Below are 26291 nucleotides of genomic sequence, written 5' to 3' on the forward strand. Positions count from 1 at the left end.
ATTGCCCTGAAGGAGAGTCTTGTCCCCTGCATCTGTAAGGCTGAGATTGCTTAAAATTAAATGCAGAATCTCATACTGCTAGTGGTTGAACAGCAATGCAAGTTGAACTTCCAGCCTCACAAAGTGTCTACTGTAAAAGTGAGGGCATATTTAAGAAAAGAATGGGATCCTGTAAGTTATCTGTGGGGATAACCTGATGAAGGTAGGAACATGAAGCTCCTAAATTGTGATGCTGCTTTTTTGTCAGTGGAAGTGGCCTCCCTATTCCCAGTGGTGTTGGGCTCTCCACTCCTTTCTGAGATTACTAATCCTACACTGCTTCAGGAAATGGTAATGGCCTCATCTGGAGCAGATGTCTTGCTGATCTTAGAACTCTACCCCATCTGTCTTTGACTCTACTATAATAAGACTCAAGTCCCAGCAGGTCCTGAAAGGTGAGGTTTGAGATATGATCCATGGGGGAGGTCTGCTATACTCCAAAAGAACTACCTGAGTTTTCTAATTTAAGGCAGAAATCTGGGAATCAGGTACGGGAATGGATACTAAGAGAGTGGGATAATGGTGTAAGACATGGAAATGGTAGCAAGTTGAATTTTTTGTTATGAGTTTGCATCATAGGTCTATTATGGCATCCTACCTAAATGACAACTCTTTTTTTTTGAGAAACAGAACTTGGCCTACTAGTAGTTATTTATTTTTTCTTTTTTCTATTATTAGTTCTTTTTAGAGACTGAATACTTAACTATGGTCCACCAAGTTTCCATGTGCCCTGAGGTGTCTATAATGAACTAGGTGTTATCTGACCCACCAAACAATAAAGTTGGATGTGCACAGCAACCCTGTGTCATCAAATGCAAGTGGCATATAGGTGACCGGGCCTGAGTAGGCCCCAACTACACAAGATGTTACATGAAGTGGTCCAAATACCCAAGGTTTCCACTCTTGCTACTCTGTCTTCTTTCTCTGATTGTACCCAAGGCTTCATGGACAGTCACCTATGATTAAAAAATATATATTTTTGGTGCTGGGGATTGAACCCAAGGCCTTGCACATGTTATGTACATGCTCTGCCAAGAAGTCTCTCTCTCTCTCTCTCTCTCTCTCTCTCTCTCTCTCTCTCTCTCTCTCTCTCTCTCTCTCTCTCTCACACACACACACACACACACACACACACACCCTTCCTGTCCCAAGTTCCATATGATTGATGAAGAGGAAGAGAAAACCAAGACCTGCCTCACAGATGGTCTTGTACAATAGGTAGACACTATCTGACAGTGCACAGCTAAAGTACTATAGCCCCTTTACAGGACATCTCTGAAGAATAATGGTGAAGAGAAATCCTCTCAGTGGGCAGAATGTCAAGCAGTGCACCTGATTTCACTTTGGAAGGAAAAAATGGCCAGATGTGTTTATACACGAATTAATGGACTACAGACAATGATTTGGCTAGATGGCCAGGGACTTGGAAAGAACATGATCATATGATAATTTGGAGAAGAGGTACGGAGATAGTTTTCTCTGAAAAGGTTAAAAAAAGATATATACTATGTGAATGCTTAACACTTTAATAATCAAGTACATAGGATCACCCGTTCTATAGATACCAGTCAGCCTCTTTTTTTCCAGATCCCAAAGTAGCCATGATGACAGGGATAGAGATTTTTCATGGGCCTAACAATATGGACTTCTATTCACCAAGGCTGACCTGACCTGACTATAACCACTACTGAGTGCCCAACCTGCCAAAAGCAGAGACTGACACAAAGTCCTGAAGATGCTGCCATTACCTGAGCCAGGCAGCTACCTGATGGTAGGTTGATTATATTGGACCATTTCCATCATGGAAAGGTAACATTTTGTTCTTATTAGAATAGAAATTCTGAGTATATATTTGTTTTTCCTGTATGCCTTGCTTCTGTCAGAACTATCAGCTATGAACTTGTAGAATACCATACCCACCATCATGGTATTTCACACAGCATTGCTTCTGATTAAGGACATCACTGCATAGCAAAAGAAGTATGGCATTGGTCCTGCTCTCATGGAATTCACTGATCTTACCATGTTTCTCACCATCCTGAAACAGCTGTCTTCTATATCATGCTAGAATGACTTTCTGAAGACTCAGTTACAGTGACATCTGGGGGTAATACCTTATAGAGGTAGGGGAAACTTCTCCAGGAGGCTCTGAATTAGCACCCAGTATATACTGCTGCTTCTTCCATAGCCAGGATTCATGGGCCCAGGAATCAAAGAGTGAGAAAGGAAGTGGTACCACACATTATTATGCCTAATAGCAGAACTTTTATTTCCTATTTCCACAACTTTAGGGAGAAATGTTTCCACTAGGAGATATAAGAACAATTCTAGTGAACTGGAAGTTGAGACTGCCTCTCAGTCATCCCTCAAATCAAAATGCAAAAGAAGGAGTTACAGTGGTGGCTGGGTGATTGACCCTGACCTCCAAGTGGAAAAAGACCAGTACTACCCATGGAGGTAAAGAAGAGGGTTATGGAATACAGGAGGTCCTTCAGGGCATTTCTTAGTATTGCATACACCCTATGACTGAGGTCAGTCCAGGCAGGCCCAGACTCTTCAGAATTGAATGTTTGGATTACTCCACTAGGTTAAGAAATACAGTGGGCAGAGTTTTATACTGAAGGCAAAAAGAATACAGGATGGGAGCAAGTAGTTATAAAAAAATACCGAGTACGATCATGTGACCAGTTACATGATCATGTGACCAGTTTGTATGTATAGCAAATACCTTTGTTTCCTTTCTTTTCTTATGTCCTCATCATGTAACATGATATGTATTGACTTTATATTACAGTATTTAAATATGGTTAATTCTACATCATGGTTTTTAAGCTATGGGATATCAAGGAGGAGAGTAAACTCTACTTAAGAACTTTTTCTCCTTTGTTGAGGAAAGGGTTAGTATGTTTTCAGTTGTACTCAGAATAGCTGTATCACGACAGGCAGATTCATGACTTTGTTGTTAGGTGTAGTTAGAGGAATGCTCATGGGTGCCATGTTGATAAGGGGTGAACTTCTGATGGTTGATTTTATGTGTTGACTTGACTGGACCATGGGATGCTCAGATATCAGGCTAAACATTATTTCTGGATAGATTTATGAAGGTATTTCCAAAATAGATTTCATGTTTGAATCTGTAGACTTGAGTAAATGAGATTGCCTTTCCCAACACGGAAGGGCACTGTTTAATCCATTAAGGGCTAGAACAGAACAAAAAGTTAAAGAAGGAAGATTTTTTTTTTCCCCTCTGTGCATGGCCATTTCACTTGGGACATTGGTCTTCTCTTGATCTCAAACAGGGACTTAGACCATCTGTACTCCTGGTTCTTAGGCCTTTGAACTTGGACTGGAACTACACAACCAGCTTTTCTGAATATCCATTTGTAGAAAGCAGATTGCGGGACTTTTTAGTCTCCTTAACCCCATGAGTAAATTCCACCTAATAAATTTCTTTATGCCTCTAACTCTATCTTTTCTTTATCTGCTTCTTTAACTATTTGTATCCTGTTACTTTTGTTCCTCTGATGAACCATGATTAATAGAGCAGATAACTTAACTTTTCAGTGGATGGATTTTCTCATCTGCTAAGTGAGGATAAAGAGGATGCCTATCTCGTAGGATTTTAAAGATGAAATTATGAAAATAAACCTTGATATGTGAGAACAGTGCTTGAAACAGAGTTAAGACTCAGTAAATGCTAGTGCTATTTTTATTTCCTATAAATTAAACATGAATATGCTAGGTGCGCTGATTGGACACCTAGCATATCCCTAGGTATCCCTAATATATTATGACATTTCTGTAGAGCAGGGTCTCTCAACCTTGGTGCTATTGACATTTGAGGCCAGATAATTACTTTAATTCTTTGTTGCAGGAGGCTGTTCTGTGCATCACAGGATGTTTCAGCAGCATTCCTGTCTATATGTATGAGATGCCAGTAGCACCATTTTTTGGTCGACCAAAAAATGTCTCCAGACATTGCTAAGTGTCACCTTGGGGACAAAATTGACCCTAATTGACAGCCACTGATGTAGATGACTCCCAAAGAAGAATCTCTTGTTGATCCTAGAATTTTAGCCTATAGACATATGGATGTTTCCACCTGAATGTCTTCTTGGCATTCTTACACTCAATTCTAGTGAAAATCTGTCTTCTATTCTTCCTTATTACTCCAAAACAGATTTTTTCAAATTCATTAAAATCTTGTTAAGTAATAATCTCCTTGGTGCCTCCCTTGTCCCTGGTTCTCAAATCTAAATATGTACTAAAATATATTTTCCTTTTTTTTTTTTGCCCCGTTCACAGATTTTGCTTTGTGATGTGTTATAACTGGATTTTAGTTACTTTAAATCTTCCAGTCTTTCCAGCTCTTTCCTCCCTTCATTCTGTATGTCACTGGTATACTTAATTTTCCCATAAAGCTGATTTGATCCTGTCACTTCTCTTCTCACAATGTTCAAGGATCCCCCACTGCCTGGAGATTAAACTCCAAGTGACAGAAGAGGAAAAATCTTTTATGTACCCTCCTTCACGAAGCATCTACCCACACTCAAGCTTTGGGCTTCTGTTTTTAAGATAGTGCCCTTGACAAGGTCCTTGAATATTCTGGACTTCTTAGAAAGATAGAAAAGCACAGGTATCCATTTAAGTCAGGGGCACATATCACGGGAGCAGCAGCCTTCGTTTGTCCTTTCACATCTTTAAATGCAGACAGTGATTCCTCAAGTCTTTAAGAGAAACTTTTTTCCTCCCAGTGCAGCTGTGTTATCAAAATCAACTTTTCCACCTCTTACAGGCATCACATCCTGTTCCTTAAAGATCTCAAATAATTTATTAAAGAAATCACTAGCTGTCTCTTTGTCAAATAATTCTCATTTTACCCTTTGCCCTTATGTTTATGCAAATTAAATTTTACTTTAAAATGATTTAATAACCCCTACTTGTCTAACTGTCTTAACCTGAGATTTTTTTACTCTGGCTTTATTTTGACCTTCGCAAAGACTTAATACTGACATGGAGAACAAGAAGGCTTAGAAATACAGAGTTCTCAATCAGAGCCCCATCTGATAGATGAGGAGTTTCCTCCCGTCATCCAAAGGACTTCTTATTTGCAGGAATTGAAGTAAAGTAACACCATTACTTTCTTCTAGAATTCAGGCAAATGATTTTACTGTGCCCAGAAGGTAATGCGAAATCATCTAAACTTAATTTTTGTTGGTCAGACTAACTCTGAACTCAAAATATTCTAAATTTGTTATTAAAGTATTTATTATTTTCTATGTTATAGAAAATTATAAGTTTATCCTCTTCCTTATGAAATTAGAAATTATTTAATGGAAGATGCACTTCTTGTTCTACTCCCTCCCATTTCTTCTGGGCTTTATTTTGTTGGTTATTTATCTTTCTGAGTCCACCCTAAGAATCTTCTTCAAAGCTTTAAAATCTTTCTAAGTCTCCAATCAAAATGCTTAAATCCTCACTAATTAGCAGTCTTCTCTCAAGCACAGTGCTTGGTAGATGGTGGATAGTAAAGATGGTCATGTCTGTCAATTTTTTTTTAGAAGTTGGCAGACAAGGCAGAGGTTCATTGAAAGTGAAAAGAAACACTTTAGGAGAGCACAGTAGGGTGAACTTCAGAATAGCTCAAGGCCCCCCTACACAGTGGCACTCTCTTTTACTGGATTGTACTAATCTCCTTCTTCCCAGGGTGCATCTGGGGTTGATCGGCACCTTGACTGCCTGACTGTTAATTCTGAGAAGTGCCTCATCATTCCTGTATGAACATCGCCCATCACCACACTTACTCATGCAGACCCAGAAGGCAGAGCCTACTACCCATGTAGGCCATGTGCTATATAGCCTGCTTCTCTTAGGCTACAGACCCCTACAACATTTTACTGAATCCTGTAGTCAGTTGTAACACAATGGCATTTGTGTACTTAACTATATAGAAAAGGTATAGTAGAAATAGAGTATAAAAAAATAAAGTGTGGTGCATCTGTATAGGACATATGCCATGAATTGAGGTGGCAGGACTGGGAGCTGCTCTGGGTGAGGCAGTGAGTGGGTGAGTGAGTAGTGGGTGGATGTGAAGGCCTAGGACAACCATTCACTACGGTGGCCTTTATAAACACTCTACATTTAGGCTACACTAAGTTTATAAAAGAATTCTTTCTTCAATAAATTAATCTTAGCATATTGTAACTTTTATGTTACAAACTTTTAGTTTTTAAAAAAACCTTCTGACTCTTTTTATAATAATAATGGCTTGAAAACAACTATAACCGCTGTGTGTTTTATATTCTTATTCTATTAGTTTTTTTTTTCTATTTTCACTTTTTAATTTTTATTATAAAACCTAGGCCTACACAGGCTCAGGGTCATCAGCATCGCTGTCTTCCACCTCCACATCCTGTCCCACTGGAAGGTCTTCAGGGCAGCAATATGCATGGAACCATTATCTTCTATGGTAACAATGCCAACTCCCCTTTATTTGGAATCATCTTGAGTCTCTTCATCAGGAATTGTCACTATTTTCAGAAATTTGTCCATGGTATTTTTCTTGGCTTATTTCTTTTTTTTTTTTTCATCATCAATTTGCTTGTAAGCAGATAACGCACCTTGAATATTCCTATCTATTAATGCAAACCTTTTTGTGTTGAAATCCGTATTTTTAAACTTGTCCTAGGGAACCTGTTGAGGTCTGCAAAAGCATCTGCTAAACTCTTCACTGTGAATTTTCTTGGGGGTTCTTTTTTTTTCCTTCTTCTGCAGTTTCCTTTCCTCTTGCTTGTACACTGTGCATTCACTAGGCCATAGGAAATATTCAGCTGCATTATGATCTTATGGGACCACTGTCATACATGAGATCCATCATTGACCAAGACACTGTTATGTGGCACAAGACTATACCTAATTATCAAATGACTGGATGAACAAGGTTTATAATCATAATGTCTAGCACTTTGAAAGTGCTCCATATGTTGAATCATTATTTACAATACAATAGAGAAATAAGATTTCATTCCTAAGATTTCATTAAAGTAGTTTCTTTTCTTTATGGCAATGTAATAGCAAGCAATAAAAGGTCCATTGCAGGATAAAGTGGATGTATCTTGAGTCCTACTTTTAAGTTTTATCCTAGCTAATAATCCAGAACACCTAGCCATTTGAAGACATGTCTCTGATAGATTGGTCTTTCTCCTCCAAATTATTTGAGTTTGTTGTTGATCAGGAGTAAATGTGTCAAGGTCTGCTTGTTATATATAATATTTCGGTGTTAAAAATCTTTAACTTAATCCTATCTCTAAGATCATATTAGACAATTATGTACTTACTCTCCTTTATCCTATGCCTTCCCTTCCCCTCCCTCCCTTCCTTTCTCCCTTCCCCTCCCTTCCCCTCCCTCCCTCTTTCCCTACCTTCTTTCCTGTGTGCTATCTCTGTCTCTCTCTCGTCTTTCTTTCTTGGTACTGGGATTGAACCCAGGGGTGCTTAATACTGACTCACATTCCCAGCCCTTTTTATTTTTAATTTTGAGACAGAGTCTTGCTAAGGTGCTGAGGCCTTCACTAAGGTGCTGAGGCTGGCTTTGAACTGGCGATTGTCCTGCCTCAGCCTCCTCAGCCCCTGGGGTTACAGGCATGGGCCAACCTTTTCATCTCCCTTCTATTGGAGCTGGACTGTATGGATAACATCATTATTTGGACTTGATCTCAAGATGAACCCTGAAACCATCCTCACTTTCACCTGGAGACTTGACCCCTAATTGCTGTGCTCCTCTCCTTAAAGTCTTCCTCACCTTCTCTTTGTAGTTCTCTCCATTAACTCCTTAAGAATTCATTATCAAATGAATATAATATGCTATTTAAATCTCCTTCTGGGAACTGATGAAGACTTACCCATTTCTTGGGGGTTGTGCTGTATTTCTGTGCCTCCTCTTATCCCTGTGCAATTCTCCCCATCTTGCCTCTTTTTGATAGAATACAAGGAAGGAACAAAAAGTAGCAGGAAAATTTCCTGCTAGTATTAGGTATTAACATTTAATCAAAGAGTTGCCTTATAGGGACCCCTGGGTAAAGGGCAAGGGCTGGATCCATATTGACACCAAACATTCCCCACAGAGGGAATTGATGTCTCAAATATGTGTACTACTTTTTTATCAAATGTATGTCAGTGCTTTTGTTAACACAGATTTAATATTTTAAAGCACTGCTGCATTCATAGTAGATTTTAAAATTATTTTATATTTCTTAAACTTACCATATATTAAAAAGATTTTAATAACATCCAAAGAATCATTTTTAAAAAATAAGTTTAAGGGGCTAAAAGCATGCAATGGAGGAAGGATAGCATCTTCAACAAATGGTGCTGGGAAAACTGGAAATCCATATGCAACAAAATGAAACTGAATCCCTTTCTCTCGCCATGCACAAAAGTTAATTCAAAATGGATCAAGGAGCTTGATATCAAATCAGAGACACGCCGTCTGATAGAAGAAAAAGTTGGCTACGATCTACATACTGTGGGGTCGGGCTCCAAATTCCTCAATAGGACACCCATAGCACAAAAGTTAATAACTAGAATCAACAAATGGGACTTACTCAAACTAAAAAGTTTTTTCTCAGCAAAAGAAACAATAAGAGAGGTAAATAGGGAGCCTACATCCTGGGAACAAATCTTTACTCCTCACACTTCAGATAGAGCCCTAATATCCAGAGTATACAAAGAACTCAAAAAATTAGACAATAAGAGAACAAACAACCCAATCAACAAATGGGCCAAGGACCTGAATAGACACTTCTCAGAGGAGGACATACAGTCAATCAACAAGTACATGAAAAAATGCTCACCATCTCTAGCAGTCAGAGAAATGCAAATCAAAACCACCCTAAGATACCATCTCACTCCAGTAAGATTGGCAGCCATTATGAAGTCAAACAACAACAAGTGCTGGCGAGGATGTGGGGAAAAGGGTACACTTGTACATTGCTGGTGGGACTGCAAATTGGTGCAGCCAATTTGGAAAGCAGTATGGAGATTTCTTGGAAAGCTGGGAATGGAGCCACCATTTGACCCAGCTATTCCCCTTCTCGGTCTATTCCCTAAAGACCTAAAAAGAGCATGCTACAGGGACACTGCTACATCGATGTTCATAGCAGCACAATTTACAATAGCAAGACTGTGGAACCAACCTAGATGCCCTTCAATAGACGAATGGATAAAAAAAATGTGGCATTGGAACCCTATCTTGGTGAGTGAGGAGAAGATGGCCGCTGCGCACGGGGTTGCTGAAGTGCTGAGCGTGGTGCTCAGAGCAGCGGCTTTAATAGAGATTTTGCACAGCGTGTAAGAACCCCTTTCACCGTTAATCTGTAGCGGACCACTTTGCCAAGCAGCAGGAAGAACAAAGAGATCAAAAAAGAGACGCTTGGCTCCCGGACGCTTTGCCGCCCAAAGCCGCGGGCGCTTTGCTCCCATCTGCTTCCTCTTTCGCTTCGCTCCGGGCAGAGAAGGTGACTGTGTAATCAGCAGTGCATTGTAAGTAGCCTAGGCAAAGAAAGCTCAGTGCGCCCTGCCTTTTTTTTTTTTTTTTTGAATATTTTTTACACAGGGAGAGTTTGTGGATTGGGATCCTTGGCTGGGTTGCGGTTTCTGTGCCGAAAATCCACTCCGCGGGAGCCGCCATTTGCTTTCTGCCGGCTGTCTTGATGGCTATGGCTACATTGTCCGGCAGCCGCACCTAGAGGTTGGAGCTGTGCTGCGTGCCGAGCCCTGTCCTCCAAAGGCTGGACCGCAGCCTTCAGCGCCTGGGTCGCCTGTTCTCCGCTGCACCCTCGGGCAGAGCCTGCTCTGGGGTCGTTCTGCATGCCCCTGCGAGGGGACCCGTGCTTCAGAGGAGGGAGCTGGAGAGCCGCGGCGGCAGCCGCTTGGGCCCTGGGGACTGGGCACCGGTTCTTTGGCGCAGCTACGGTCGCGGACGAGCGCGGCGCCCCTGAGAGTGGCCCCAGGAAAGAGGCGACGGCGGCAGGGTTTAATTTCTAGAAATCTGGACTGGAAACAGAAGCAGCAGTTTGTATAATCCCAAGAACTTGCTTATGCCAGGAAGCTGTAAGGGCAACATGAATATCATTGAGGAGATCTAACATGGCAGCGGGCGGGGAGAGATCAAGTCTCTGACCTCTTCAACTGCGCGGGCATAGGGAACTGTAAACTGTATAAATGCTGTTTGCCCAGGATCACTAGGCAATGCTGAGCTGACATGGATCTGGGGTGTACAGTCTGGGCCCCTCAGAACACACACACCGAGCCCGGATCGGCTGCATCCAAGCTCCGGTTCGCCTGCTTCTCGTGACTCAGCACTAACAATCCCGCTGAAATAACTGGTTGGCCCTTAGGAACTTTCAGAGGTAAAAACCAACCAAGCCTTCATAGGCAGTGGCCACAGGATTGAAACGGGGATTGGGAGAGACAGTCAGGACCCACCCATTGCACTGGTCACCCGGCAAAGGGAACGAACGGTCACCATTTGCATGGGATACCAACTTGGCAGAGAACTGACGTCACGGGTGGAGGAGATAACTGCATTGAAACCAGCGCAACAGGGCTCCCAGGAGCAGCAGACATGGCGTGTAGCCAGTATTGTGGTGAGCGTCACAGGTGAGCGCGGCCTGGCTTGAGGAAACACAAGAGAAGGCCCTAGGCACTCAGGATTGGAGACCCGCCCAGTCTGTGAGGAAGAGCTGCTACACAGTGATTGGTTCCCACTTAGTGAGAGGAGAAGCTTGACCCAGTGGGCACAGCTCCACCTACTGGAAGAGGAATTAATCGAACTCTATGACTGCATTTATTATTATTATTATCATTTTTTTCTTTTTCTTTTTTTTCTTTCATTTTCAATTTTTTATTGTTGTTGTTCTTTAACTTTTTTTAATGTTTCTAATTTTTTAAAAATTTTTTTATTATTATAATTTTTTTAATTTTAATTTTCATTATTTTTATTATCATTATTATTTTTGTAAAAAAAATTTTTTTCTATTCTTTCTTTATTTTCTAACTTTTTTGTGTGTGTTTTGTTTTTGTTTCTTTTGTCTTTTCATTTCTTTTCAATTTTCTTATTCCCCCTTCCTTGAATTCTACCTGCCTACTCTCATTCTCTTTAGTGACTTCTTCCCTTCCCTTTTAATATCTTTCTTCCCAAGCATCAAATAAATTTATAAGAGTAAACAGTAACTCAGCAATCAAGCAGAACAAGAAGTAACATGAGCAGCATAAAAAAGCAAGGAAGAAAAGGGGTACAAACAATGAAGGACAGCCTAAATATTCAGGAGGACCTAGAGTCAGCAGAAAAATGGTCATATAAAGAACTCAAGGAACACCTTAGACAGATGGAATCGAACCTTAAAGAGGATACGAGACAGCAAATCCAAACAGTGAAAGAACACTTTGAAAATCAATTACATAAACAGATAAAAGAAGAAGTTAAGCATCTTTATCAGGAGATAGAGATTATAAAAAAAAATCAAACAATAATTCTAGAAATGAAGGAAACGATAAACCAAATTAAAAACTCAATTGAGAGTATCACTAACAGAGTGGAGCAAGTAGAAGCCAGAACGTCAGATAATGAAGACAAAATATATCATTTTGAAAAGAGCCTAGCCAACTCAGAAAGGCTGGTTAAAAATCACGAGAGAAACATCCAAGAGATATGGGATAACATAAAAAAAACAAACCTACGAGTCATCGGGATAGAAGAAGGTACAGAGATTCAAACCAAGGGAATGAGTAGCCTGCTGAATGAAATAATTACAGAAAACATTCCAGAAATAAAAAAGGGAACGGATATACAAAGTTTAGATGCATACAGGACACCGAGCACACAAAATCACAGTAGACCAACGCCAAGACACATTGTTATGAAGATATCCAATAATACAGAACAAAGAGAAAATATTAAAAGCTACAAGAGAAAGGAGGCAGATTACATTCAGGGGTAAACCAATAAGGTTAACAACAGATTTTTCATCACAGACGCTGAAAGCGAGAAGATCCTGGAACAACGTATTTCAAACACTGAAAGACAATGGATGCCAACCAAGAATTCTGTATCCAGCAAAATTAAGCTTCAGGTACGACAACGAAATAAAAATCTTTCATGATAAACAAAAGCTAAAAGAATTTGCAGCCAGAAAACCAGCAATGCAAAGCATCTTGAGCAAAACACTACACGAGGAAGAAATGAAAAACAATAACCAAAACCATCAGTGGGAAGTGCCTCTATAAAAACAGAGGGCAGGGGGAAAGCTAACCATGGAGAAACAAACTAAATTAAATTAAAAAAAAAGAAGATAAATAGTCAAACATGGCTGGAAGTACAAACCATATATCAATAGTAACTCTAAACGTTAATGGCTTAAACTCTCCAATAAAGCGACATAGGCTGGTAACATGGATTAAAAAAACAAATCCAACAATATGCTGCCTCCAGGAGACACATCTGATTGCAAAAGACATACACAGGCTGAAGGTGAAAGGTTGGGAAAAAATATACCACGCACACGGTCCTCGTAAGCAAGCAGGGATGGCCATCCTCATATCGAATAAAATCGACTTCAAGACTAAGTTAATCAAAAGGGATAAGGAAGGACATTATATACTGTTAAAAGGAACCATTCACCAACAAGACATAAAAATTATCAATATTTATGCACCAAACAATGGTGCTGCGACGTTCATAAAACAAATTCTCCTCAAGTTCAAGAATCAAATAGACCACAACACAATAATTATGGGTGACTTCAACACACCTCTCTCACCATTTGACAGATCCTCCAAACAAAAGTTGAATAAAGAAACTATAGAACTCAATATCACAATCAACAACCTAGACTTAACTGACATATATAGAATATATCAACCATCATCAAGTGGATATACTTTTTTCTCAGCAGCACATGGATCCTTCTCAAAAATAGACCATATATTATGCCATAGGGCAACCCTCAATAAATATACAGGGGTGGAGATAATCCCATGCATTTTATCTGATCATAATGGAATGAAACTGGAAATCAATGATAAAAGAAGGAAGGAAAAATCCTACATCACATGGAAAATGAACAATATGTTACTGAATGATCAATGGGTTACAGAAGACATAAAGGAGGAAATCAAAAAATTCTTAGAGATAAATGAAAATACAGACACAACATATCGGAATCTATGGGACACAATGAAAGCAGTTTTAAGAGGGAAATTCATCGCCTGGAGGTCATTCCTCAAAAAAAGGAAAAACCAGCAAATAAATGAGCTCACACTTCATCTCAAAGCCCTAGAAAAGGAAGAGCAAAACAACAGCAAATGTAGCAGAAGGCAAGAAATAATTAAAATCAGAGCGGAAATCAACGAAATTGAAACAAAAGAAACTATTGAAAAAATTAACAAAACTAAAAGTTGGTTCTTTGAAAAAATAAATAAGATCGACAGACCCTTAGCCATGCTAACGAAGAGAAGAAGAGAGAGAACTCAAATTACTAACATACGGGATGAAAAAGGCGATATCACAACAGACGCTACAGAAATACAGAAGACAATTAGAAATTATTTTGAAAACCTATATTCCAATAAAATAGAAGATAGTGAAGACATCGATAAATTCCTTAAGTCATATGATTTGCCCAGACTGAGTCAGGAGGATACTCACAACTTAAACAGACCAATATCAATAGATGAAATAGAAGAAGCAATCAAAAGACTTCCAACCAAGAAAAGCCCAGGACCGGATGGGTATACAGCGGAGTTTTACAAAACCTTTAAGGAAGAATTAATACCAATACTTTTCAAGCTATTTCAGGAAATAGAAAAAGAGGGAGCTCTGCCAAATTCATTCTATGAGGCCAACATCACCCTGATTCCGAAACCAGACAAAGACACCTCAAAGAAAGAAAACTACAGACCAATATCTCTGATGAACCTAGATGCAAAAATCCTCAATAAAATTCTGGCGAATCGGATACAAAGGCAAATCAAAAAAATTGTGCACCATGATCAAATAGGATTCATCCCTGGGATGCAAGCATGGTTCAATATACGGAAATCAATAAATGTTATTCACCACATCAATAGACTTAAAGATAAGAACCATATGATCATCTCAATAGACGCAGAAAAAGCATTCGACAAAGTACAGCATCCCTTTATGTTCAAAACATTAGAAAAACTAGGAATCACAGGAACTTACCTCGACATAGTAAAAGCTATCTATGCTAAGCCTCAGGCTAGCATCATTCTCAATGGAGAAAAATTGAAGGCATTCCCCCTAAAATCTGGAACAAGACAGGGATGCCCTCTATCACCACTTCTATTCAATATAGTTCTTGAAACACTGGCCAGAGCAATTAGACAGACGAAAGAAAGTAAAGGCATAAAAATAGGAAAGGAAGAACTTAAATTATCACTATTTGCAGGTGACATGATTCTATACCTAGAAGACCCAAAAGGGTCTACAAAAAAACTACTAGAACTAATAAATGAATTCAGCAAAGTGGCAGGATATAAAATCAACACGCATAAATCAAAGGCATTTCTGTATATCAGCGACAAAACTTCTGAAACGGAAATGAGGAAAAACACTCCATTCACAATATCCTCAAAAAAAATAAAATACTTGGGAATCAACCTAACAAAAGAGGTGAAAGACTTATACAATGAAAACTACAAAACCCTAAAAAGAGAAGTAGAAGATATTAGAAGATGGAAAAATATACCCTGTTCATGGATAGGCAGAACTAACATCATCAAATGGCGATATTACCAAAAGTTCTCTATAGGTTTAATGCAATGCCAATCAAAATCCCAATGGCATTTCTTGTAGAAATAGATAAAGCAATCATGAAATTCATATGGAAAAATAAAAGACCAAGAATAGCAAAAGCAATTCTAAGCAGGAAGTGTGAATCAGGTGGTATAGCGATACCGGATTTAAAACTATATTACAGAGCAATAGTAACAAAAACAGCATGGTACTGGTACCAAAACAGGCGGGTGGACCAATGGTACAGAATAGAGGACACAGAGACTAATCCACAAAGCTACAGCTATCTTTTATTTGATAAAGGAGCTAAAAGCATGCAATGGAGGAAGGATAGCATCTTCAACAAATGGTGTTGGGAAAACTGGAAATCCATATGCAACAAAATGAAACTGAATCCCCTCCTCTCGCCATGTACAAAAGTTAACTCAAAGTGGATCAAAGAGCTAGATATCAAATCAGAGACTCTACGTCTGATAGAAGAAAAAGTTGGCTCCGATCTACATATTGTGGGGTCGGGCTCCAAATTCCTTAATAGGACACCCATAGCACAAAAGTTAATAACAAGAATCAACAAATGGGACCTACTTAAACTGAAAAGTTTTTTCTCAGCAAGAGAAACAATAAGAGAGGTAAATAGGGAGCCTACATCATGGGAACAAATTTTTACTCCTCACACTTCAGATAGAGCCCTAATATCCAGAGTATACAAAGAACTCAAAAAATTAAACAATAAGAAAACAAATAACCCAATCAACAAATGGGCCAAGGACCTGAACAGACACTTCTCAGAGGAGGACATACAATCAATCAACAAGTACATGAAAAAATGCTCACCATCACTAGCAGTCAGAGAAATGCAAATCAAAACCACCCTAAGATACCATCTCACTCCAGTAAGATTGGCAGCCATTATGAAGTCAAACAACAACAAGTGCTGGAGAGGATGTGGGGAAAAGGGTACTCTTGTACATTGGTGGTGGGACTGCAAACTGGTGCGGCCAATTTGGAAAGCAGTATGGAGATTCCTGGGAAAGCTGGGAATGGAACCACCATTTGACCCAGCTATTGCCCTTCTCGGACTATTCCCTGAAGACCTTAATAGAGCGTACTACAGGGATACTGCTACATCGATGTTCATAGCAGCACAATTCACAATCGCTAGACTGTGGAACCAACCCAGATGCCCTTCAATAGATGAATGGATAAAAAAAATGTGGCATTTATACACAATGGAGTATTATACAGCACTAAAAAATGACAAAATCATGGAATTTGCAGGGAAATGGATGGCACTAGAGCAGATTATGCTTAGTGAAGCTAGCCAATCCCTAAAAAACAAATACCAAATGTCTTCTTTGATATAATGAGAGCAACTAAGAACAAAGCAGGGAGGAAGAGCAGGAAGAAAAGATTAACATTAAACAGATACATGAGGTGGGAGGGAAAGGGAGAGAAAAGGGAAATTGCATGGTAATGGAGGGAGATCCTCATTGTTATACAAAATTACATATAAGAGGTTGTGAGGGGAATGGGAAAATAAACATGGAGAGAAATGAATTACAGTAGATGGGGTAGAGAGAGAAGATGGGAGGGGAGGGGAGGGGAGATAGTAGAGGATAGGAAAGGTAGCAGAATACAACAGTTACTAATAGGGCATTATGTAAAAATGTAGATGTGTAACCGACGTGATTCTGCAATCTGTATTTGGGGTAAAATCGGGAGTTCAAAACCCACCTGAATCAAATGTATGAAATATGATATGTCAAGAGCTTTGTAATGTTTTGAACAACCAATAAAAAAAATGTGGCATTTATACACAATGGAGTATTACTCTGCATTAAAAAATGACAAAATCATAGAATTTACAGGGAAATGGATGGCATTAGAGCAGATTATGCTAAGTGAAGCTAGCCAATCCCTAAAAAACAAATGCCAAATGTCTTCTTTGATATAAGGAGAGTAACTAAGAATAGAGTAGGGACGAAGAGCAGGAGAAGAAGATTAACATTAAACAGGGATGAGAGGTGGGAGGGAAAGGGAGAGAGAAGGGAAAATGCATGGAAATGGAAGGAGACCCTCAGAGTTATACAAAAGTACATACAAGAGGAAGTGAGGGGAAAGGGAAAAGTAATACAAGGGGGAGAAATGAATGACAGTAGAGGGGGTAGAGAGAGAAGAAGGGAGGGGAGGGGAGGGGAGGGGGGATAGTAGAGGATAGGAAAGGCAGCAGAACACAACAGACACTAGTATGGCAATATGTAAATCAATGGATGTGTAACTGATGTGATTCTGCTATCTGTATATGGGGTAAAAATGGGAGCTCATAACCCACTTGAATCAAAGTGTGAGATATGATATATCAAGAAATATGTAATGTTTTGAACAACCAACAATAAAAAATTAAAAAAAATAAAAATAAAAAAGTTTAAAAAGCAGTCCTACTAGTTGAAAAGATTAGAAATGAAGGTCTTAGGATATTCTTAGAATTCACTAGTAGAGATTTCTTTCTCAACTGAAGAGTGAAATATAAGGGATTCATAGCTTGATTATTGTTTTAGGTTGCAAAACTTAGTGAAGGCCTCAGCATGCAGGTATATTAGCAATTCTTTATTCAGAATGTTGACCTCTAAATGGTATTGTTTTAGTTTTATGAATAATTAAATATACAAATATTCTGCCTTTCTTTCCCCAGATTGCATACCGCATTTCAAATGGCTTTCAATACTACTATTGTTGCTCTTATGGCTAAAAAATGAAAGTATATTGAAAATAAGGCTAATTTATCAAAACTGACAGAGAAAGGAAAGCAATAGCATGTTGCTACAAGAACAAAACAATTAAAGCTGTTTATAAAAATCATCTAACATTTAAGGTATACCAGCTACCCTTCAGTATTTTCAAATGTATCTGAGGGAGATATTTACTTTCCATACATAGTAATAATAATAATAGATAACACATAATAAATACTAATTACACGAGAAGCACTGTCTTAAAATAATCCTCAAGTCAGTATTGTCATCTTTTTTCTATTGGAAGTTTTTCTATAAAACCTATGTGCTTAACCAATGCCCTATATTGACTTTCTACAAAGAAAGGCTAAGCATTTGGAACCCTTCTAGATCAAGTTTTATTAGGAATGTGATGAAGATACAGTTGGTTTAAAAATATCAAGACACTTTGGAAACTTCTGTAGATTAATCCAAAGCTTAGTTGTATTTAATAGGTTATTATCTTTTCAATGAATAATTTATGAGAATTTTCTTTTTTTTTAAAGTTAAATGTTTCCAATCACAGGATAATATAAGCTTCAGTAGAAATGAACTGACGATGATTAAAATATGATAGGACTATCAAAACCTGAGGTCTATGCCAGAAACAAAACAACATAATAAAAAGGCATTTTCTCATTTCTGTGCCTGCCAAATTACAATTTTTAAACTCAGGGTAGCCATCATGAAAAGTTTTTTTTTTTTTTTTAAATAAAGTGATAGTGTTTGCCAAAAGTATAGAAGCACAATTAAAGTGTTTGTGATTCAGTTTTTTTTTTTTTGCTTTACTTAAAAGATGAAATGGTCTTTCTAAACTGTATGTGTTGGTTAATGTGAGAAGAATAATTTTAGGTTTTCATGAATTAAATTAAGATGGTCTTCTGCCTAATATAAAAATTTAAGCCTTTAACAGGACTCTTATCAATAGGTAATTTCCAATATTTTTTTTAAATCACATTTAAAATCTAACTACTATGTGTCTAACATTTTGGTGTTTGAGAGGATAGAGAAAAGGGATCAACATAATTTCAAAGAAATAAACTCACTGGTAAAATCATCTCATGATATTTAATATATATAATTTTCAGTTAGCCCTCCTCATCTGCAGTTCCCACATCCACTGGTTTGGATTCAACAAACTAAGGATCAAAAATGCTTTCTTAAAAAATCGCATCTGTACTGAACATGTACAAACTTTTTAACTTGTAAAAATTACCTAAACAGCATAGTATACCAACTACTTACATAACATTTTTATTGAAGTAGATATTATAAATAACGTAGAGGTGATTTCAAAAACACAGGAGAATGACTATAGCTTATTAGCTTATATGCAAACACTATGCCGTTTTATATAAGGGACTTGGGCATCTGTAGGGAGGCCCTGTAAACTAGTTCCAGATGGATACTGAGGGACAACTATTTTTTTTTTTAACTTAATCTTCAACTTAATGTTGTTAACAACCTACAGAAGTCACAGTCTAACAGAATTCTTTTTCTGACTCAATATGTACAAATTAAATTGCTTCTCAAAATCTAGAATTTTAATTAGAGCTTCAGATTTTGTCACTGAGTACCTTGTGAAGTTTGGCATGGTTTTCCACTTTTCAATCTTTATTTATTTTTTAAGTTTTCCAAATTATTTAATCCAGTTACTTACAATGTACACATTCAGAAGTATAGCCCATTGTGGTGACATTGTTTACTCTGCATTCAGCTTTATTAAAAGGTGTTTCTTCCCAAAGGATTGAAATTTTCTGTCAAATGCCTTGACTGAACAGGACAATTGAGTTTATAAAATGGATTCATTGCAAATTTTGTATATAAATCATTAACATCAGTACATAAGTTCCTGATTCCATCTTCTTGCCCTATATCATGAAGCATAATAAATCTCACATGCTCTACAGTGACAAATGCTGACACAAACCACTTATTGAATTTGTCCATAGTTTTCAAATACATGTTGTTCGAAAGCCACATGTTTTCACCCGCAAGGTCAAGAGCAGTGTGAGCTATGAATTCGCTCAGACAAGGATGACCATCTTTGGATTCTGCTTTTCCCAGCTGGCAAAAATTTCATTTCCAAAACTGGATTATCATGGTGGCCAACAATGACAAAGTGGAAGCTTCCAGCCACTGTCTTCAATATATAGTTCATTTAAAAAATCTTGCTCACAGCACACAATGGCGGAAACTCTATGAAAGTTCGGTTCCATGGTACTCAAAACCCAGGGACTATTTTGCCTCCCAGAGGACATTTGGTAATGTCTGGAGACCTGGTTCTCATAGCTGTGCCCGCGAGGTAGGAGTGCTACTGGCTTTTAGTTGTTACAAACTAGGGATGCTGTGACCAACTTACAATGCACAGGACTGCCTCCTGCAACAAAGAATTTTCCAGCTCCACATGGCAATTATGCCGCAGTTAAGAAATGCTGGGTTAGCTGAATGATCTAGGGAAAACCGAGCCTCTGAGAAGGCGGGCATTTGCAGATCATAAACCTACTTCTCCATCTTAATAACGTGTAAGAAGGGTGGCTTCAAACCTCTTTATTTTATTTTATTATTTTTTTTTAGTATCTACTCAATAGCAAATGTTGATGAGCTGCTTATGAATTAACTGGTAATTAAACTCTTAAAAAAAATTGCTGACATTCTCTAAATGATTCGAAATCTTCTGACCATCAGCCTCTATCCCTAAGGGCTAAGCAAATTGTATAAAGAAAGGAGATGGACTCTGTTTCATTAGGGGTTGTTGAAGAATTATTCAGAACAGATGAAATATTGGAAGATTAGATGTATGATGCTGATATATTTGCTAGTATAGGAGGAAGATTGGATGGCAAAGGTCAGAAACTAGTAATTTAGAGATTAAAAAAGTTGTTTGCCTATGTACTTCAGATACTTACTTATATCTTGTCTTAAAAACGGTTTTATTATGATTTAAATAAGTTTATAGGTATATAATGCATAGATATCAATCATCTGAGTGGTAGCAGATATGCAAGATTAGATGATCAGGGCAAGATATGAAAGGATAGGATAATGAACTGTATCTAAGAAGGTTAAAAATAGCAGATTAAATGCCATGTTCTTCTTTTGGGTTTAGAAGACTCATTCTGTAAATCCAGGATATGAAAAAATTGGCTTAACAATATACTTGGGAAAACACATAAATATAGATTCAACTCATTTATGTGCTAGAGATTGTACTATATTGCTCTACAGCATGCATATCTTTCTGTCATCTAATATCTATGATATCTATAGTTAATGTGAAGCTGACTTCAAATGGGAAGATAAAAATAGGTTAAATGGATGAAGAAGACATACCATGCTAATATTAATCAAAAGAAAGCTGGATTAACATATAAATATCTGAAAAGTATCTTGAGAGCAAAATGTATTGCCAGGACTAAAAAAATTAATTTCCTAATGATAGAGGATTTAATACTCAAGAAGACATAGTAATTTAAATGTTCATGCAACAGTGTGCACAGTAACAATTATAGTTGGGAATTTTAATATCTTTCTTTTAATAGTTAATCAGAACTAGTATACAGAAAATCACTAAGGTTATAAAAGACTTGAATAACATAATTAACCAACATAACCTAATTTTTATTTGTAGCATACTCTACTCATCAATAGTAGAACTCATATTCTTTTCAAACATACAAGAAACATTTACCAAGATGTATCATGTTCTAGGCAATATAACAAGCCTCAACACATTTAAAAGGATTCCTATCAAACGAGAATGTCCTCTAACCTCAGTGGAATTGAACCAGACATTAGTAATGGATAACATCCCTGAAATTTTTCCAAACAATAGGAAATGAAACAGAATATTTCTAAATAATCTGTGGATAAAAAAGAAATCAGAAGAGAACTATAAGAAGTATAAACTGTAGGAAAATGAACATACCAAAATTTGAGGGATACAGCTGGAGCAATACTAAGAGGAAAAATTACTAATTCCCTATATTTGAACAAATGAAACATCGCAAATCATTGGCCTTAGCTTTCATAGAAGAGATAAAAATAATATATAGCTTTTTGTTTTGTTTTGTGGAGTTTGTCTGCTTGGGTCATATTCTTTTTGTTTTCCTTCATCAGAATATTTTTGTGCTGCTCCTTTGTGATGAGGTTATTTTCTCTAGCCATAGAATTCTAAATTGTCTTCTTTTCTTTCAACACTTTCCTGTGGTTTCTTGCCTACAGTGTTTTTTTTCTTCCCCAGTATGTGTTGTTTGTCTCTAGAAATTTCAAAAAACTTTTTTTTCATTGTTATTTGTTTTGAGCAGTTTGATTACAGTGTGTAAAGATATGATTTTCTTTGATTTTTTTTTCTTTCTGTTACTCCCTGAGCTTATTAAATTTATAAATTCATGTCTTTCACTAAAACTTGGATGTTTGGGGCCAATATTTTTCTCCCCCTTTCCTTTGTCCTTGTGGGAGTCCAAAGATACAAATGTTAGATGTTCTGATTTTTTTCCCACAGGTCTGTGAAATTCTGTTCTTCTTATTTAAATCTTGTTTTCCCCTTCTGTGTTCTTTAGATAATTTTTGCTGAGTTTCCTTCAAGTTTATTGAAGAATCACCTCCATTCTTCTATTAAGTTCATTCATATCATTTTTTTCATTTTTGATATTTTCTTTTTTAATTCTTAAGTTTATATGTTCTTATAGTCTTTAATTCCTGCTGATAATGCCTAATGCTTTGTTAATTTCAAGTAGGACTTTCTTAATTCTTAGAGAAGAATTATTATTGCTACTTCAAAGTTTTGTCTGATAGTTCCAAAAATATGATTATCACAGCTTGGTGTCTATCGATAACTTTTTTTCAGTTGAAGTTTGTCAATTGCCTGGTCATTGTATGAGTAATTCTGGGTAATATCATATCCTGGATATTATTAACATTATGTTGTATAGACTCTGGCAATTTAATCTGCTGGATAAAATTGATATTTTTGTTTTAAGTAAGCTGTCAACCCAATTAGGACTGTAAATTCTGTCAAGTGTTGTTTGAAAGTGTTCAAATCTCAATTCAATTCTCAAAGCCTTTGTTATTCTGATTTGAGTCTGTCCTGCTGAAGAGTAGCTCAGAAATTAGCCTGAGAATTATTTGTTTATACATAAGAGGGGTACATATATACCCTTTTCTGTTTCTCTCCTATCAGGGATTTTCCTTACACTATCTGGCAAGCATAGGCCACTTTTCTGCATTTCTTTAATCAGAAATACAGAATTACTATTGGAGTTTTTGCTGCCAAAGCTGCCAATACCACAATACCACCTGGACTCTTTGTAACTACCACTCCCATATTAAGGGCACAGTGACAATCACATGGGGAGAGAGAGAGAGAGAGAGAGAGAGAGAGAGAGAGAGAGAGAGAGAGAGAGAGAGAATATGAATATATCCACATGTGAGTAACCTCTCCAAATTTTGATCCCCTTCCATACTTTTCTTGTTTTTGTTTACCTTTAAGATTTGTTCTATCTATCAATCATCTATCTGTTATATTCAGTAAGTGGGAAGATCTCTTGTAGTCTTATCTTACTGCACTGCAACCAGAAGTTCTAAGCGCTGTTTTTAATTCTCAAGATATACATAAGGACTTATAATCATAAAGTCAAGGTTTTGCATGACATCTATTATCTGCCCCTCTTTGTTCTCTTCACTTAGTTATGTGATGATTAGGTTTGAGAGGTGTGCCCAATATAACGTGGCTAAAAGACAGGGATATTTCATGGGTACACAAGAAGATGACCAGGTCTCTTTTGGAAATTGTTTTTAATGGGCCAGGCACACATTTGAAGAGTCTTTCTGGGCAGTGTCTGTCAGGAACAGGTATAACTAAGGTTGCATTAGTAATATAAATGGATGTTAATAATAAAATCTAGATTAAGAAATAAAAGCCCATAATTTTGAAGGCTTTATATCTCATTCCTTGGTTGTGGGAGCTTAGAAAAAGATTTAAATTTGCTAAAATTCAGCTTACTACCTGTGAATATGGGTACAAAATTTTTTAGTTTTCTTTTGGAGAAATATATCTTAAAAGTACATGTGGGTTCTTGGGACAGATTGGATAGGCAAAACATCTTTTCATGATATTCATAGAAAGTAAGTCTAAAGAAAAGACACCTAGAAAAGTCATTCTAATAGTTGACGGGATATCAGACAGCAGAAGGAAGGGAGGTACCACTTGTTCACTTGCAGGGTTCCATCCAGTTGAATGGCAACTGACATATTTTTCTAGGAAGCTAGTATTTCTGTGTGTAAACTTAATTAAATCTTTTTTAAAATTAAATTTAAAAAAAATTTTTTGTAGTTGTAGATGGACAGTATGACTTTATTTTATGTGTTTATTTTTATGTGGTGCTGAGGATTGAATCCAGTGCCTCATACATTCGAGGCAAGTACTCTGCCACTGAGCTCTAGCCCCAGCCTTAAACTTAATCAATTCTTATAAGGACAAACAACTGAGATAGACAGCTTCCTCAGCAGGCATAAGCCTCTCCTGAAACAAAGCAGAATGCAAAATGAATGAGAAAGAAGATTCTGACACTTTGTAGGCAGAGGAGGTGGGATGAGAGGAATTGAATTTTTGTGTTAAAAATGAAGACCTACCTATGTCAGATTGGAGTTTTAACTCAGAGAGTGCATGATTTCCAGTATTTGCATTTTAATGCTTGTTTCTATGAAGAGTACTTTGACATATGGAATTAAAAAAAATTTGAATTTCCTGGAACTTAATTATTTAATTGATTATTGTAATTTTTTTTGCAAATGCAAAATACAGTCCTAAATGAAATGTCTTTTTAAAAATAATTTGACAAAATTTAAACTTTCAGCTTTTTGCTATTTTCTGTAAATTTTTACTTGCTTATCAATCTTGTGATTTTTCTATTGTTTCTTCTCTCTTAGCTTATATATTTTACATAAAAATGTAAAATTGAGGGGAATTTGGAGAAAGGACAGATTAGGGAACAAGACTGTCAGAAAACAAACAAACAAGCAAACAAACAAACGGGGCAGTGATTATTGAATTCCAGTCATGTGGATACATATGTATTGATGGTTATGTAACACAGAGAGTGCCTAGAGCTTTTGAACATTTGAAAAAAATTACCCTCAATAAGAATTCACTTTCTTTTTAAGTGAGACAGATGTTAAGATGAAACATTGGGCACTTGAACATCCTGTTTATAATCAAGTATTGTAGACAGCTGAACTCAGAAAATCTATTCATTTGAAAATATAGCCGATAGTAAATTTGGTCTGGATTGTATTTTTTATGGTGCTATACATTGAAGCCAATGTTTGCTTATTTAACAGCTGTGTATTAAGAGTATTATGCTGTAAAACAAAACAAACGAACAAACAAAAAACAACCTTGGGAATTAACTAATGAAGGATGTGAAGGATTTTTACAAAGAAAACTATAGAACCAGAAGAAAGAAATTTAAGAAGATCTTAGAAGATGGAAAGACCTCCCATGTTCTTAGAGAGGCAGAATTAATACTGGCCATACTACCAAAAGTCTTATACAGACTTTGTACAATTCTCATTGAAGTATAAATGACATTCTTCACAAAACTGGAAAAAACAGTACTAAAATTCTTTTGGAAAAATAGAGACCCAGAATAGCCAAAGCAGTCTGAGCAAAAAAAGCAATGTTGGGTGCATCACAATATCAGACCAGAAATTATACTACAGAGCTATAGGAACAAAACAGCATGGTACTTGCACCAAAACATATATGAAGACCAATGGAACAGAATGGAAGACACGGAGACAAATCCACATAAATACAGTCATCTGTATTCACAAAGGTGAAAAGAGTCTTTTTAACAAATGATGCTTAAAAAATGGATATCTGTTTTAGTCAGCTTTTTGGCTGCTGTGACTAGAAGGACCAAACCAGAACAATTGTAGAGAAGGAAAAGTTTATTAGAGAGTTCACAGTTTCAGAGCTCTTAGTTCATTGAGCTCTGAATGGCTGGCTCCATTTTTTGGGACTCGAGGTGAGGAGCAATTATCATGGCAAGAGTATGGCGGAGGGAAGCAGCTCACATGATGATCAGAAGCAGAGGGAGAGACTCCACATGTCAGATACAAATATATATCTTAAAGCCATGCCTCCATTTCCTACCTCCTTCAGCCACACCCTGCCACTTCAGTTAGCATTCAGTTAATCCCTATCAGGGGATTGATTCACTGATTGGGTTAAGACTCTCAAAACCCAACCATTTCTCCTCCGAACCTTCTTACATTGTCTCACATGTGAGCTTTTGGAGGATATACCTCACATCCAAATCATAACAATATATATAGGTAGAAGAATGAAGCTGGACCCTTATCTCTTACCCTGCACAAATGTCAACTCAAAGTGTATTAAAGACCTAGGAATTTAGAACTCTGCAACTGCTAGAAGAAAGTGTAGGCCCCAAACTATAGCATATTGGCATAAGAACCAACTTCCTTAACAAGACCCTTCAAGCACAAGAAACAAAAGTAAAAATCAATAATGGAATATCTTCAAACTAAAAACTTCTCCACAACAAAAGAAACAAGAGTGTGAAGACAGAGCCTACAGAATGAAGATCTTTTGACATCTATTTCTCAGATAGGGCACTAATATTCAGACTATATAAGGAACT

General features: G+C 37.2%; 1 protein-coding gene and 1 pseudogene across 2 annotated transcripts in view; both read right to left on the minus strand.

The window, feature by feature from the left end:
* Positions 1 to 26291, minus strand: part of Pik3c2g (phosphatidylinositol-4-phosphate 3-kinase catalytic subunit type 2 gamma) — a 352426-nt gene that overhangs the window by 11358 nt on the left and 314777 nt on the right. The gene's annotated exons all lie outside the window — the stretch shown is intronic.
* Positions 19328 to 19786, minus strand: LOC114108313 (trafficking protein particle complex subunit 2-like; annotated as a pseudogene).

This window comes from Marmota flaviventris, chromosome 3, assembly GCF_047511675.1.
Source record: "Marmota flaviventris isolate mMarFla1 chromosome 3, mMarFla1.hap1, whole genome shotgun sequence".
In the NCBI taxonomy this organism is placed as follows: Eukaryota; Metazoa; Chordata; class Mammalia; order Rodentia; family Sciuridae; genus Marmota; species Marmota flaviventris.